The sequence below is a fragment of the Emydura macquarii genome, unplaced genomic scaffold (assembly GCF_026122565.2).
Source record: "Emydura macquarii macquarii isolate MOO-44397 ecotype Brisbane River unplaced genomic scaffold, CSIRO-AGI_Emac_v2 contig_1390, whole genome shotgun sequence".
Taxonomy (NCBI): Eukaryota; Metazoa; Chordata; order Testudines; family Chelidae; genus Emydura; species Emydura macquarii.
Window position 1 is genome coordinate 20,321,151 of NW_027131527.1, and position 16,019 is coordinate 20,337,169.

Consider the following 16,019-nt stretch of genomic DNA (forward strand, 5'->3'; position numbering starts at 1 on the left):
CCTTCAGATGTGTGTTTACAACTTCCACTAAAGTCAATCAGAGTTGCACCCATGCACTTTAAGGCAGAATTTGGCTAATAGATCTTAAGGTTTTTTAATCTTTAACTGAACCATTCCTGACTACTTATTTACAACTCCAGTACAACCGTGCAATACCATCATCTGTATTATTTAATAACAAGCAGCCACAGTTCCGATACTGGTCCTTTAGGACTTCAACAGAAATGTCATTCAAGCATTTAAAAGTTCAAAGCCTGACTTCATAATTCCTCTTGCTAATAAGATGTCTTTCTATATCCTCCAAATAGTTCCCTAATTTATATATAGTTCAGACATATAACTTTGTCACAACACTCTTAGAAAATCTCAGATCTAGCTAGAGAGCGTATAGTATCTCTTTATTCCCTGAAGATTTTCCATAAAAGACACACATCTCTGCTTTCAGGAAAGTTACATTTTCCTTCCTTGAGTAAGCTGGGTTTTTTCAAATAGCCCACTCCTCCATTTAAACCTTTACAATGTAGATACTTAAGATGTTCTCCAGAGGTGGTGTTAATCCAACAGATGTATAAATCCCTGGTGTAAATATAGACCCTTTATAAATGTGTTACATTGTACAAATTCATTCCAGCAACATAAGCAATAGTAGTAAGTTTTCCAAGAATGATGTTAGTTAACAGTAAGTTAATTCAAACATTATTTTAAAAAATAGATATTGTGACCCTAACTGCAGCAGATACTCTGAAAAGTGTTTCATTTCAATCATCCCATTTTATTAAGAAAATGCTGGAAGCCTCATCCCTGGCATAATTTAAAACTAGATTGGACAAAGCCATCGTGATTATAGGGAACAATCCCACATTGGGAAGGGGAATATACAAATCACTCAAGTTATTTTCCATCTTTGTAATAATTTTATGATTCAGATAGCTCCTTCTATACCTGCAGCACATCCGGCTGTGATCCTGTCTGATCTCACAAACAAAAATGGGTTGAACCTAGCCAATAAATGTATTGGAGACCACAGGAAACACATGCTACAGGAAATAGTGCTGGAGCCTCAATAGTCTGCACTCTGCCTCCTAAAGCAGTGCTGAAGCGATATCCCAGTAAAATGATGGGTACACAAGTGTGACTGGAAATGTCATACTTTGGATGAGACATCAAGGTTTTGAACCCTTGTGTCATTAGATATTCCATGCCATTTTTCACAAGAGTAGGGATATTAGCCCTGGTGACCAGGCCAGCTGCAGCTGGGTAATTTATATTCTGCTTACATAAAAATCTCCCTGATGATTTCAGTTGGTTAAAGTATTCTTCCCTTTCTGTAGTGCACTAGTGTCACTGTCTGCCCATTGTAAAGTTACCGACTTCCACACTACAGATAACTGCATTTCACTGGTAGGTGAAATGATTCATATATATGTAAACCATGTGATTCCTCTAAATCATCATTCATTCTTTTGGCAGACTACCTGGAAATTCAAAGCTCTCTGTCAGGCTGGACTTGATCAGAATCATACCTGTCTCAATAATAAAATTGCAATACATTCTTTCTGGTACCCTGCATTTCTTTAGAGATTAGAAAACTCAGAAAAAAAACAATGTGGAAACAATAGTATCAATGTGGGAAGGAAACGTCACACACTAAAATGGAAGAGAAGGAAACAAGTGGAGATCAAAAGAAAATATTCTTTGTTTCCTTACAAAACAACCTCTGAACAGGAAGAACCTATTAGGCTATAAGATCATTGTGAAACAAGGCAAAAACTTTGATCTGTTCACAAGTAATAGTTAATTTTCTTAATAAATTATAACCAGGAGTCAAAGAACATCTGATATGTCTGAAATAAATGGGCACATTCCCCATGCTCAGTGTCCCAGTTTGTCTTATTCAATAATTCATATTTAAACTTGTTTCCCATTAAGCGTGTTTCTTTTTACTCTTAAGGCATCTTTGAAGTCATAAGAAAACCACCTCTCTAGTTTCCACTGCAGAGCCACCACTGGAACAGCTGTGTGATTACAGAAACAATCTGCAAGAACTTCCAGACATAGTACTGCTTGAGACCATACCTGTTGCAACCCAGGAGTATAGTTTCAATATTCATCATCTTTACCTGTGGACTTTGTGATTGGCTGGAGAATTATGTTCTTCACTTGCTTCATCCATCCCCTTTATAATCAATTCCAAGCCCTACAATGAGTTACCATAGAAATGTTCACACTGGTCATGTACAGACACTTGCCCTTTCCCTTTTGCTCTTTTAAAATCTATTTCCTATCGTGTGGCCATAGAGCACTTCAGCTTGTAAGATACCAGTGGCACAGGCAGACCTGAGCGGCAAACAGAACAGTATTTCTGGTGAGGAACATGTGGAGACCTTTGAGCAGCTCGTTTGGGACAGGCTGTCAGGAAGTCACATGACAGTGTTTCACATTCAAGGAATTTATGGATCTGTAACCCCAGGGAATGCTTGAAGAAATAACTGCACATGAAAACAGAGGATTAGGCCAACACTTAAAAAACAATAGACCAGGTTTGAGGTAGGTGAGATGCACAGAACTAAAGAACTACAACAAAGAACTAAAGAGTGTCCACGATGCTAAAACTAACTAGGAAAAGTGGAAAACTATGGTTTCATACAAAAAGAGATTGAGTCACATCAGAGCTCAGGCGACAGCAAACAGAGAGAAAGACTGCATCGGTTTTTCCTTTTCTCTTTACTAACTACACTGAAATAGGAAAGAGAGCCATAAAAGAAAGATTGACCTAGCCAAAGAGAAGAAGGAGATAGTGAGTCAATGAACTGTGAGGGAGCAATCTTGCAGATTAGAGAATCATCTTGATAGAAGTTAAGGGATTAATAACAACAGGGCCTGTGAAAGATGACATTTAAAGGGCCTGAAAAGAAAAAGAGAGAGAGACAAAGACTGACTCTATCTGTAAACCAATCTATGAATTTATCCATGAACCAGTTACAGGAAAACTGCACAAAAGCCTCCACATCTCCCTCCCATTAAACAGTCCTCTTCTAGCACAGTCATTTTGCCTGTGGATTAGAGAGTTTACAAGATGAAAATACTTGGTCAAGCAGTCATTTTAGAGAAGATTATCAAACTAAGTATTGGATGGCAGCATATGAATGGCACTGTTCTCTCACAGGGTATGGGGTAATAATACGGGACTGCAGAAGTGGAGCAAGTACATCATCTTTCTTCCTGACACCCAGCTAGACTTCATCAGTGAGACATTCTGAGGAGAAGTTGTCACTGGCTTGCCAGGCTGCACAATCATATGTCTATTCATTAGCCAATATCTGAACACATACCTCAGCTAAAAGAACCACCACTATGCCACCTCTAGCAAACAAAAAGTAAGAGTGTGCTAACAAAATTTGTGGATGACACAAAGTTGGGAGGTATTGCCAGTACGGAGCAGAACCAGAATATATACAAGATCTGGATGACCTTGAAGATTAGAGTAATAGAAATGGAATGAAATGTAATAGTTTAAAGTGCAAGGTCATGCACATAGGGACTAACAACAACATTTTTTTGCTATAAACTGTTGGAAGCAACAGAGGAGGAGAAAGAACTGAGTGTATCAGTCAATCACAGGATGACTATGAACCGCCAATGTGAAGTGGCCATGAAAAGGCTAATGCAATCCTAGGATGCATTAGGTGAGGTATTTCCAACAGAGAGAGGAAAATGTTATTACCATTGCACAAGGCACTGGCAATACCTCATGTGGAATAGTATGTGCAGTTCTGGTCTCTCATGTTTAAGAAAGATGAATTCAAACTGCTAGGATGATCAGAGAAATGGAGAACCTGCTTTATGAGAGGAGATTTAAAGAGTTTGGGTTGTTTAGCCTAACCAAATGAAGGCTGAGGGGAGATGTGACTGTTCTCTATAAATACATCAAAGGGATAAATACCAGGGAAGGAGAGGAGTTATTTAAGTTAAGGGCTAATGTTGGCACAAGAACAAATGGATATCAACTGGCCATCAATAAGTTTAGGCTTGAAATTAGACAAAGTTTTCTAATCATCAGAGGAGTTAAGTTCTGGAACAGCCTTCCAAGGGGAGCAACAAATCTAACTTGTTTCAAGACTAAGCTTGATAAGTTTATGGAGGGGATGGTATGATGGGGTTGCCTACAGTGTTATATGGCTTATCTATGACTGCTAGTAGCAAATATCTCCAACCCACATGCTCAGGGCCTAACTGATCGCCATGTTTGGGACAGGGAAGGAACTTGCCCCCAGGTCAGACTGGCAGAGACCCTGCGGATTTTTCACCTTCCTCTAGAACGTGAGGCACAGGTCACTTGCTGGTTTGAACTAGTGTAAATGGTGGATTCTCTGTAACTTGAATTCTTTAAATCATGATTTGAGGAGTTCAGTAACTCAGCCAGAAGCTATTGCAGGAGTGGGTGTGTGAGGTTCTGAGCGATGTGCAGATGGTCAGATTAGATGTTCATGATGGTCCCTTCTGGCCTTAAAGTCTATGAGAATCCTATGGCCAACTTTAACCCAGGGGGTTGGTCTAGTCATTTGTAAATATACATCAGCTTGTGAACCCAGGAGCACAGAAACAATAGGGAATAAGAGGCATCAGGCTCTTCAGGGACGCAACAACCATCTTATCCTGTTATTCTACTCAGTCTAGTTAACTAGATTCCATTACCAATAATCCTAATTAATGTAAATCTATTTATCCTTAAACATTTTATTACACAAGGCATCAAGAGAAACAAGAATGATGAAGTATTAGAGGAAAGAGATTGTAGCAGAAAAAGGTATAGCTGGAAAAACATAGGATGACATTCCTAAAAATTGATTTTGTCAGATTTCTTCCCCTGAAAGATGCAATGCCTCAATGATTTCTTCAGGAATTCTCCTATTAAAGTAAGTTCATCCTGTCAGAGAAGAGAAACCGTTTCTATGTGATTCAGGTGAGCAATCACATGACTCAAATAGCAAATTCTATATACCCAAAAAAGCAGGCACTTGGCAGTTTTCAGATAAACCATATATTGCATGTTCATAAAAGATCTTTGGCAAAAAATTATGAATTAACAAACAAACAAGTTAGTACAAATCCCAGTCTGCTTGTGGACAATTAATGAAACAGAAAACAGGGTCAGATACAATAAATACATTGTCAGCCAGCTCTGTTCTTATTCCTTGTCCAGTTAAGTGCAGCTTCAGTTTCTTTCTCCCTCTCCCCATTCATCCCCAACAATTCCTAACTGCCTTTCTTGTTCTGTATGTGGAAAAATATTGTAGACCTCTCTGGCTATGAACTTTCTTTTTTGGAATAAGCTCTTCTTAGCTTGAAAGGCTCAACTGATTTATTATTAATAAGTTCAACTGCAAATGTATTATGCATCACAATTTAGGTATGTCTTAAAAGTCTGTGGACCATATTCTGCACAGTTATGCATGTACATCAACCTTCACCTATGTTACTGAATCCTGTTTGGGGAGATGTGGATTATTTGTGAATAATTTACTTACAAGTGGAAAAGTCATTCCCAAGTGGCTATGCTTCAGGGCATCCCAGACTTTTGACCCTAATAAATAAAATGTCATGAGAACTGCACAACTATCAATACTCCTTGTCTTATATCTGTATACTAGACAGTATTTACGTCTTTAGATAGATTGCCTGCTCCTTGGGGTAAGGACTGCATGTTTTGCGAGATTTCATTTGATATATTTCACCAGCTGTAAACTGCCATATTCATCTGTAAAAAAACTGCCTCCCACTCCTCGTGAGGCAAGCAACCTCCTTTTTTCTCTTTAAAATCAATCCTTAAAATACTCTCCATGTATTTTACACTGTTTCACAAAGCCTTCTGATGCTATTCTTTCTGCACCCTTGTGCATTTCAGTTTTAACTGATGTCTTAGAGCAGATTTCAGGGAACTGGTCTTTGATATATTGGTAAAGTGCTATGCTATAAGTAATGGCAAAAGATTTTATTCCTTAACCAGCCTAACCAAATGGTGGCTTTATATTCCAGGTTATCTGAAGTGTCTCCTGGGATTTACTCTCTTAACAACACACAGATCAGAAAGTAAAGTCAATCCCGTAACAAAGTCCTTCAAGAAATGCCTCTGTGATTCTGTCTATGACAGTTTCCCATGTGAACACTCTCATTTGGGAAGTGTATTATTGCTACCATCCATATCTTGCTGGCAGACAATCAGATCTTGAAAACTATACCAGAAGGCATTTGAATGCAGGCTTCATCTCAACATCAGTTGAGTGTGTTTGGATATTTTTGCCCAGACTGCAGCACAAACAAAGCAGCATTATACAGTGTGGATTTATATCAACTCCCAAACAATGACTATCCAACCTCTAATTTCTCCAACAACAACTAGCTGTGTTGCATAACTCTGTTAGTTCATTTAACTTTGCTACTGCAGCAGGGTAAATGAAATTAAGACTAATAGGATAAAGTCCAACCACAGCTAAAATGTGAAAGAATGACCCCAAATAACAGAGAGTGGACCAGCAACATACAATTTGAGGTTCTCTCTTGCACCTCCACTCTACAGGGTCACTGAACAGTTTCCGCATCTGGATCCCTAAGCAACCTGGAATTATTATTTTTCAAAACCTGAGAGATTTGTATTGTGTACTATTGGATTAAAGAATGTCATCCAAGGACACAGTGTTTGTTTCTACAGGAAACAGGCTCTTGCTGGTGTGCACAGTGATGTCTCTGTTGTGAAACTTTGTTGCCCTGCCAATTTACATCTCAGCCACATCACTTTGCAAAAACCAAAACCAAACTGAGGCAACGTAATTGTTCTCCAATAACATCCTGTTTTGAATGCTGAGCATTTTCACATTTTTAAGGTAGAAGCCAGTGTCTTTTAGTGTAATGACATGCACTGCATATTTTTGCTGTTTGAGGGTTCTTTTTTTCCAAGCTGCAGTGCTGCAAACAGCACATTCTTCACTTTGTCAGATTCGTTACTCTCATCGAATTGTATTCCATGGAGTCTATATTTTCCCTTTTGGTTGCAAATATGAATGTGACCCAAGCATAATGCAACATAGAGGGAAAGTGACTGAAACGATGTAGACAGGGGAATTATCAAATTTAAGCCCCAGTTCAACGGTAATATTTTCTTTCACATCACAAAATTGGGGCTTCCTGGGACCTCACATCAGTCCCTGATGTGTAGAAGTTGCTTAATTTTGTACTGAACCAGGCCCTTGGAGAGTGGAATTGCTGCTCAGACTCTTGCTAAGCTGGTTTTCATTTCATTGTCATATGCCTTCACAGATGGATTATTTAAAACCAATATCACCACTTAAAAACAGATGAGTTTTTGCCAATCAGTGTACTGATGTGATTTGTTTTTAATTTACTTTGTGCCATAGCTGTACATGGCACCTCACAGGCTTCTTAGCCCAGAAGAGATTGCAATTCTAATTAAATAAAAACCATACCACATGATAAAACATAGCCCGAATTGAAATCAGGAGTTCTGTGGGCTGAGGCAGAGGGGAGAGTATCTGGAAGATACTGCTTATGGACGTTAAGCTTTCCCCCAATGCGTAAACAGGACTGGTTGAGTAGCCCAGGCAGCTCAGACAGGATGACTTTTCTTTGCTGGGTTCATTTTAAAGAATTTATGGAAGAAATGTATTTTAAGAAGGGGTTTCTTATGAGAACAAGGTGACCAGCTGGTGCATGAATCCTAGGGAAAACTTCTCCCAGCATATGATGCAGGATGGTACAATGATGAGAGTGGGCAGACTGGTTTTGTCATTCAAATGAAAACACATCTCCTGGGCAATCAGAATGTTTACAGACAGAAAGAAGTGCTAATAAAAACTGTTCTGATCTACATAAATATTAGCAATTAACAAAGAAAAATAAAACCAGCACAACCTAAAACTGGAATGTCCCATGAAATCAGTTCCCTGAGGTTTGATAAAAGCAATTATGTTGCAGACTGAAAAGTTATTCCCTGTGATTGAAAAGATGGCCCTCTGCCCTCATTAAACTCAGCACAGTTAATACATTTTAAAACACGTAATCTTTTATTTAGTATCAACAGTGTACTAGGTCCTTCACAGATAAGACTGAACACATGCTCCTGGCCCAGGGAAGGTTTCAGTCTAATTATGGGTGAGGCAGGATCCAATAGCCAACAAGTGACTGAGGGATGACACTGGCATGCGCCTCGACAGTCAAATCATTTTGGCTTTGGGATATTTTTCCTTATTATTTAAGATTTCCTGTTACCTGTTTGGTTACTGCCTCTTTGCGGGGCAGGCTAAAGCTATAGGCCTTTAGGAAGAGGCGAAGGTTAAGGAGAGACTTCAAGCAGGCACACAAACATAACCTCCAGAGTTCCAGTACACAGTGGGGATAGCATTCCAAAGAACACCAGAGCTGCAAACGGAATTTAAGGACAGGTGCAGGCCAGGGGGAGGTGGCCTGTAAGATCATGATTACACTGAGGGGCTCAACAGCCCCTTGGCCCCTGAACGGAACTGGAAATTTGGCCTAGCCACCCCTCCATCAGGATATAGAGATGTGGCTGGCCAAATTTGAGTGGTGTTGCAACCTTGTGTGCCAGGTCACAATGCAACTCATGCAAATTTGGCCTGGCCACCCCTCCACCACTATAACTTCATGCATCAGGTCACAATGCCACTCATTCAGATGTGGCCTAGCTGCCCCTCCATCAGGATGGAGAAGTGGCTGGCCAGTATTGAGTGGTGTTGCATTCCTGTAAGTCCGCTTAGTGCCCCGCGCCACTCCCCCCCCCTACCTTTCCAGGCCCTCCAGTGCCCATGGACACACTCAGTCCCTGCGGAGAAGTGAAGCAGGGGGCACCGGGAACTGCCAGTCCCCAGGAGGCTGGGAAGATTGGATCCAGGCTTTTGGTGCTTCTTGGGGAAATGGAGAGATGGAGTCTTGGGCTCCCAAAACTTCCTGGCCTCTAGCAGGGATGATGCTCTTCAGCCTGACTGCCTCTCTGGGTATGAGACTAGGGCTGGGCATGGAGTGGGAGACTGTGTGGGGCTAAGTGCAGTGGGAAGGTTGGAACAGGGTGTGGGGCAATGTGGAGTGAACTGTGCAGGGCTGGGTGTGGGGCAGCAGGGGGGGAACGTATGTGGAGCTGATGCAGGGAGGGAACGCAAGTCCAGTGCAGAGGCAGTGTGAGTGCTCAGGGATTGAGTATGTGGAAGCAGCAGGGGGAGAGGCCAGAGCAAGGTGCGGGATAGCAGCAGGGAGAGAGCTTAGGGCTGGGGGCAGAGCAAGAGAAAGGAAACTGTTGTCTCCCTCCTTAGGAAAACTCTGGTTGCAATCCTGATTACACTGACCCACTGGACAGTATCCATACATGAGGAGATGGGGTAAAAAAAAAAAAAAAAAAAAACCCTACATACCAGTGGGTCTCCTCAGCAAAGCCCTTAACTTCCTGCTTCCAAGATCTCATCAAATACAACAAAATAAAAACGAAGAAAAGGGTGACAAAATAACTCACCATAAATAACATAATATTGAATTACAAGATTTCAATTATAAAAAATACCTACTTCTGGCCTTCGGTTGCACATTCACAGTATTTCTGCACTTTGTCAGGATGATCCTTCCATAGCAATTAATTGTACATGACATTAAAAATCCAAAGGCAATATAGCACCTGCCACAGCAAACACCAGTGATACATGGTACAGCTGAAGGGGACCAAACTTAAAATGCCACAGGGTTATTTGAGAGCTTGATTCATCTCTCAGTGACCATGGGTTTACATCATTTCTCCCTCATTGACTTGAATGGACTTACTCTTGTTTACACCAATACAAGTTAGAGAAGAAGTAGGCCCTAAAACTACACTTTCCATCAACCTGAAAATCTGTTTCATCATACCCATTAAATCAATATATTTAAATATACATATATACTCCCCATAAAAATATAACTTCCTTTAATCTATGAATTCATCTAAATTCCCCCATGGAGAGATTAGTAAATAAGAAGGTAAAACACAGTTCTTTATGTACATCTTTCTTTCATTCTTTTCTATAACTTACTAAGATGGAGTTCATAATAAAACTAATAAAAATCACCTCACAATAGAATAACAGAAAAAAGAGGGGAAAAGGGTAATATTCCAACAGGAAAAGGCAGGTAACATCATTGACTCAAAGTGCCACTAAAGAACCCTTCAGTTACCATCCTCTAAGACAGTGGTCCACAAACATTTTTGGCTGCACCCCCTCAGCCCCCGTTTACCCAGTCTGTGTCCCCTTGGGAGCCAGGGGGTGGGGTCGCGGCCAGGGCCAGAGTCAGGTCCAGGAGCAAGGCTATGGCTGTGGCCGGGAGCAGGGCCATGGCTGAAGCTGAGGTCAGGGCCAGGAGCCACAGCCAGGAGCAGGACTGGGAACTGGGGGGCCGGGGTCGGTGCTGCAGCTGGCGGGGCTGGAGCAGAACTGAGGGCAGAATGGGACTCCATCCCCACCCCATGTGGGGGCTGACTCAGGCCCCACCACACGCTCTTGAATGTTCCTCTGCGCCCTCTTAGCAGGGCACACCCCGCAGTTTGGGGACCACTGCTCTGACTTCATTATTTCAGTCCCTAAGAGCATCAAATAGTTAAATGTGAGAGAGTCTAAAGAAGGGAGGCACAGACAAATAATTATGACACAAAAGGAAAAAATTGAAAGGATTGCTTGGCTTGTTACAAGTGCTAAAGAGCAGAGTACACCTTTTTATGGAGAACCTTGCAAACAAGACAGTTCTAAGCACAGGCTTTGCAGCTGAAGTTAGCTCTTAAATGGCATCATTTGCTGCATGAAAGGCCACTGGTCATGTTTAACAGGGATAAGCAAACTAATTCCAATAAAATCATACACACCTTGTGTTCTCATTCTTCACAGCAGCTCCACCATTCTCAGCTGCGGTGCAGGTTTGGCTAGGGGGAGAGTCTTTTGAGTCATCTTTTGGCAAACTTCTCTCGCTGTTGAGCTAGGATTTACTGCCTCTGGAGTTCGCATAACTCATGAGTCTGCAGGTAATGAGTGCTGGATTGGGCCTCAATTCTTGAAGGAGAGAGCATTATAGGGGCTTCCAAGTTATATTTGGTTCTACAGGGTCCCGTAACATGCAGCCTGAGCTATCCTACCTCAGGTATCAATCACTGGGTTATCTAGGTACCACATGGTAACTGAAGGTGCCCAGTTTGTTTTACGTGGCATAAACCTCTGCCCAATGTATAAAAATTGGGGATGTGTCTTGCTACTCCAAAAACAAGAATAATCCTATATCCAAGGAGGTTTTTTGATACCCAGCACTTGGATTCTAGAGCACAGCTCCTTAAAGAATCAATAGGAGCCCTAATGGAGGTCAGATGGGTCCTAAAAAGGGAAATTTTAGGCTGCTTGTTTTGTTTTATTAGTAAGGGGCCAATGCCTGCATTTCATATCTAGACCTTGTCGACACTAGAAAGTGTTGACACAAGTTACAGCGATGATCAAGATGTGCTGGAATTACAACGCTTGTGCCTGTCCACACAGCACTCACTGTGTCGCTGAAGCATGTCCACAGTTGGTGCTCTAGCATGGACAGTGAGAGCAGAGCACTGTGGGCAGCTATCCCACTGTGCAACTCACCACCTTGTGCCACTAGGACTTGTGGGAAGGCAGAGAGGATTGCAATGCATCATAGATGTGGGCTCAACATCCCATGATGCAGTGATTTCCATCCTGTCATTCCATGGATTTTCGACTGCATTTCGTGGCATTTTTCAACAGCCTCAGTTTCCTGAGCGTTCACCATCTCTATCTGAAAGGATGGATCCTGCACTGCTCCTATTGTTGTCAGGGTACTGATATCATGAGCTCCCACTAGGAACCAGAATCCAAGGCATCTGACCTGCTGTGTGCCATGCAAACAAACAATGCCAGATTACTGTTTGCATTTGCGGAGCATCTACGCACGGTGCACCACCGCTTTTGGGTGTGTGAAACAAGCACTGAATGGTGGGATCACATCATTATGCAGGTCTGGGATGACGAGCAGTGGCTGCAGAACTTTTGAATGCACAAAGCTACCTTTGTGGAACTCTGGGGGGAGCTCGCCCCTGCCCTGCAGTGCAAGGACAACAGAATGAGAGCTGCCCTCTCAGAGGAGAAACGCAATGCAATCACTGTGTGGAAGCTGGCAACTCCAGATTGCTACCGGTCAGTCACTAATCATTTTGGAGTTGGGAAGTCCACCGTTGGAGCTGTGTTATTGCAAGTTTGCAAGGCCATTAATCACATTCTGCTACGAAGGACTGAGAGTCTTGGAAATGTGCGTGAAATAGTGGATGGCTTTGCAGCGATGGGATTCCCTAACTGTGGTGGGGCAATAGATGGCACACACATCCCAATTTTGGCCCCAGATCATCTTGTGATGGAGTACATCAATAGGAAGGAATACTTCTCTGTGGTACTGCAGGTGCTTGTGGGTCACCGTGGGTGTTTCCCTGACATCAACACTGGTTGGGTAGGGAAGGCGCATGACACAAGCATCTTCAGGAACACTGGCCAGTACAGAAAGCTGCAAGCTGGGAATTTCTTTCCAGACCAAAAGCTTCCAATGGGGGATGTTGAAATGCCCATAGTGATCCTGGGAGATCCAGCCTACCCCTTACTGCCACTGTTCATGAAGCCTTATACGGGGTAATGTGGCTAGCAGCAAGGAGCATTTCAATAACAGGTTGAGCAGGTGCTGAATGACTGTTAAATGTGCATTTGGCAGATTAAAAGCTCGCTGGCAATGCTTTTATGGGAAGTTAGACTAAATGAGGAAAATATTCCCATGATTATAGCCTCCTGCTGTGTGCTCCATAGTATTTTTGAAGCTAAGGGTGAAAAGTTTCCCTCTGGGTGGCACGCAGAGGCAGATCACCTTGCACCTGGCGATAAACGACTAGATGTCAGGGCTATTAGAGGGGCACAACGGGGGGTCATTTGAATCAGGGAGGCCTTGAGGAGCCATTTTGACAATGAGCAACAATAAGGTGTCTTTATAAACAGCGCTGTGCCATGCTGTGACTGCAAGCCAGTTTGTACTGTGTATCAATGTGAGCTGTGCAGGAGACAAAGATGGCTTATTCTTCACGAATGTCTTTATTAAACAACAAATTTTCACCACACACACAAAAAGCTGGGCTAGTGGGGAGAAAGCAGTGAGGGGCAGCGTGAGCTATGACAGTTGATGACAGCTGGGTGTAAAGTCCAGCTATCATTCTGGAAGCTGTCTGAAGGAGTGGAGTGAAGGGGGCACCAAAATGGGCGGGGACATTGGTAGGACTGTGTGGGTGGAGTTTGGGGAGGGCATGGAAAGCAGTTTTGGATTGGCTGTAAGAGGGGGACGAGCATAAGCATGAATTCAGTCTGCCGCGTTATGAGTGACTTCAGCAGCTCCGTTTGCTCCTCCATGGCTTTGATCCTGTGCTCGTGACCTGCTATCACTCACGCCTGGTTTTCCCTCCTCTCCTGCCTATCAACTTTCTGATTTTCGGACACAGTTTGTCTCCATACCCTTTTTTCTTTTTTCCTGCCTCAGAGGATTGGAGGAGTTCTTGGAACATCTCCTCTTTGCTTCTCCCTGGTCGTTTTCTTATCAGCTGCAGACGCTTGGCAGATGTGGAGGGGTTTTCCCTCAAGACCACATCTGTAGAAGCACAACAAACAATGAACAGAAGCATTATTGGGAGTGCAAGAACAACATCGATTCATTTCTGTAAAATACGCCTCTTTCTCACTGTCGCCTGGCAAGCACCCAGCTCAAACGATCAACCAGGGCATGATGAGTTGTGCCCGGGGGAGAGGGCACTCAATCTGGGAAAAAAATTCTGGGGTGGTTGTCTGGGGCATTGATGCAGGTAGATAGGGACAAAATTTCAAATTGTGCCACCATTTTCTACAGGCAGAGGCCGTAGAAGCTGATATGTCACTCCTGAGAGTAAGCAGGAATGCTAGGATGAATCTCCTCCATGCAAGCAGCTTCAAACCAGGTCTCTATGCTGCTCGCCTGTGTGCCGCTTTGGTCCCTGCACAAGTGATTGCCCATTGGTACAGGGAAGTTTCCTGCAATGGGGAAAGAAACAAAGCAGCTCTGCCAAGGAATCTCCAGCAGAGGATTGATGAGTACCTCCAGGAAAAAGTTTCCTAGAGATTTCTCTGGAGGATTCCCATGAAATCTGTGTGCGCTTTAACACACTTTTCCACTACACTGCCGAGCTGCACAGGGGAATGGGAAGCACATGCAAACAGTTACTTTTGTGCCAGCTGTATAATGCAACAAAGCAAAGGAAGCTGTACCTCATGCAACCGAGCGGCATCAGCTCAAAAAACAAAAAAAATCACTTACCCAAGCTCCCCTCTTCTGCATCCTGCATGCCAGAGCTGGAGGGCTGGGACTGGTTCGAAGCCTCCAGGGTTGAGAAGAGGTCCTGGGTCCCCATGTCAGCAAATGACCCGATCCCCTTCTCCTCATCAACCTCCTCGTCCACAACTTCGTCAGGGTTGAGTCCAGTGTCTGCTATCTCCAGGCCGGCGGAGGTATCCACGGGTCTCTTGGGGATGGAGGTGGGGTTGCCACTGCGGATGGCTTCCAGCTCCTTATAAAAGCAGCAGGCCTTTGGCTCTGCACCAAAACGATAGTTTGACTCCCTAACCTTTTGGTACCCCTGCTGCAGCTCCTTGATTTTCACACAGCACTGCAGCGTGTCCTATTCATAGCTCTTCTCCACCATTAAATGAGAAATTGGACTGTACATATCAAAATTTCTTCGGCTGGAACGGGGCTGGGACTACACAGCCTCCTCTGCCCAAATGCTGATCCCCTCCAGAAGCTCCGGTGTGCTCCAAGCGGGAGAGCATTTGGCCCGTGGAGCTGCCATGGTCAGCTGGGAAGATGAGATGTGATCTCTCCAAGCCAACCAAGCAGAAAGTGGAATTTCAAACATGTCCAGGACTTCAGAGGGGGAGAGGCAGATGGCTGCAGGGCAACAAAGTTCAAACTGAGGGCCAGAGCAATGAGGATGGGCACTGTGGGACACTTCCTGGAGGCCATTTACTGTGACAGAACCAAGCGTGGTGTCTACACTGATGCTTTGTCGCTAAAAAAGTTTGGTGCAAAAAGCGCTACGCCTCTCATCGAGGTGGTTTTATTCTGTGGCAGAATCAGGGGAGTTGTGTCAGTGGGGGGTGGGGGGGACGGGAGGGTGTGTTTGCAACATGCACACCACAACTGTTTTGGCGCAAAAAGCTGAGTTTGGTGGACAAAAGGCTATGGTGTAGACTAGGCCACAGTCTTCGCTACAGCAAAACTCCCATTGAAGTCAATGGGCTCCAGCTACGGACACTGTTCGGGCTATCTTTTGTAAGAGGGGCAGGGCAGGGAAGAGTGGGGAAGGGACAGCAGAGGGAAGTGGACGCTGCACCCTCTCTATGAATGGTGCAGCAGCAGCCTTCTGTGCACCTCAGAGCTCACAGAGGTAGTGTGTCTCCCTGCAGCACACTGCACCCCACAGTTGCCGCTGGGATGGGTGCTTCTGCACTCCAACCCACAATGCAGGGCTATCTACAATCCAGCCCAAGGACATTTTTTACCCTACTGAGGGCTGTGTAAGGACTGCAGAATTTTACCCAAGATCCATAAAAGGAGCCACGTGTATTACCCAGAGGGTAGTGAAAGGCACCAAACCTTAGACCGTGAGACCACAGCCCTAATTAAAGTGGAACTGGAATAAATACTGGCCAACACCAGCTGCGTCACCACGTCCAGCCATACCTGAAATCCTACACGCTCAAGACTGAACAAGGTAGGCAATGCAGAAAAAGTTTAGCATCTTTAGCTGCTTCCAAATGCAGTTGAACTGATACGTGGCAATGGGACTCCCCTCCACAGCAGATAATTCTCTTGAGAAGAGCTCTACCCCATTGAACAGGAACCTATGCCTTTGGGATTGAATA

General features: G+C 43.7%; 1 protein-coding gene across 1 annotated transcript in view; it reads right to left on the reverse strand.

The window, feature by feature from the left end:
* Window positions 1-16,019, reverse strand: part of SLC16A12 (solute carrier family 16 member 12) — a 61,872-nt gene that overhangs the window by 40,392 nt on the left and 5,461 nt on the right. The gene's annotated exons all lie outside the window — the stretch shown is intronic.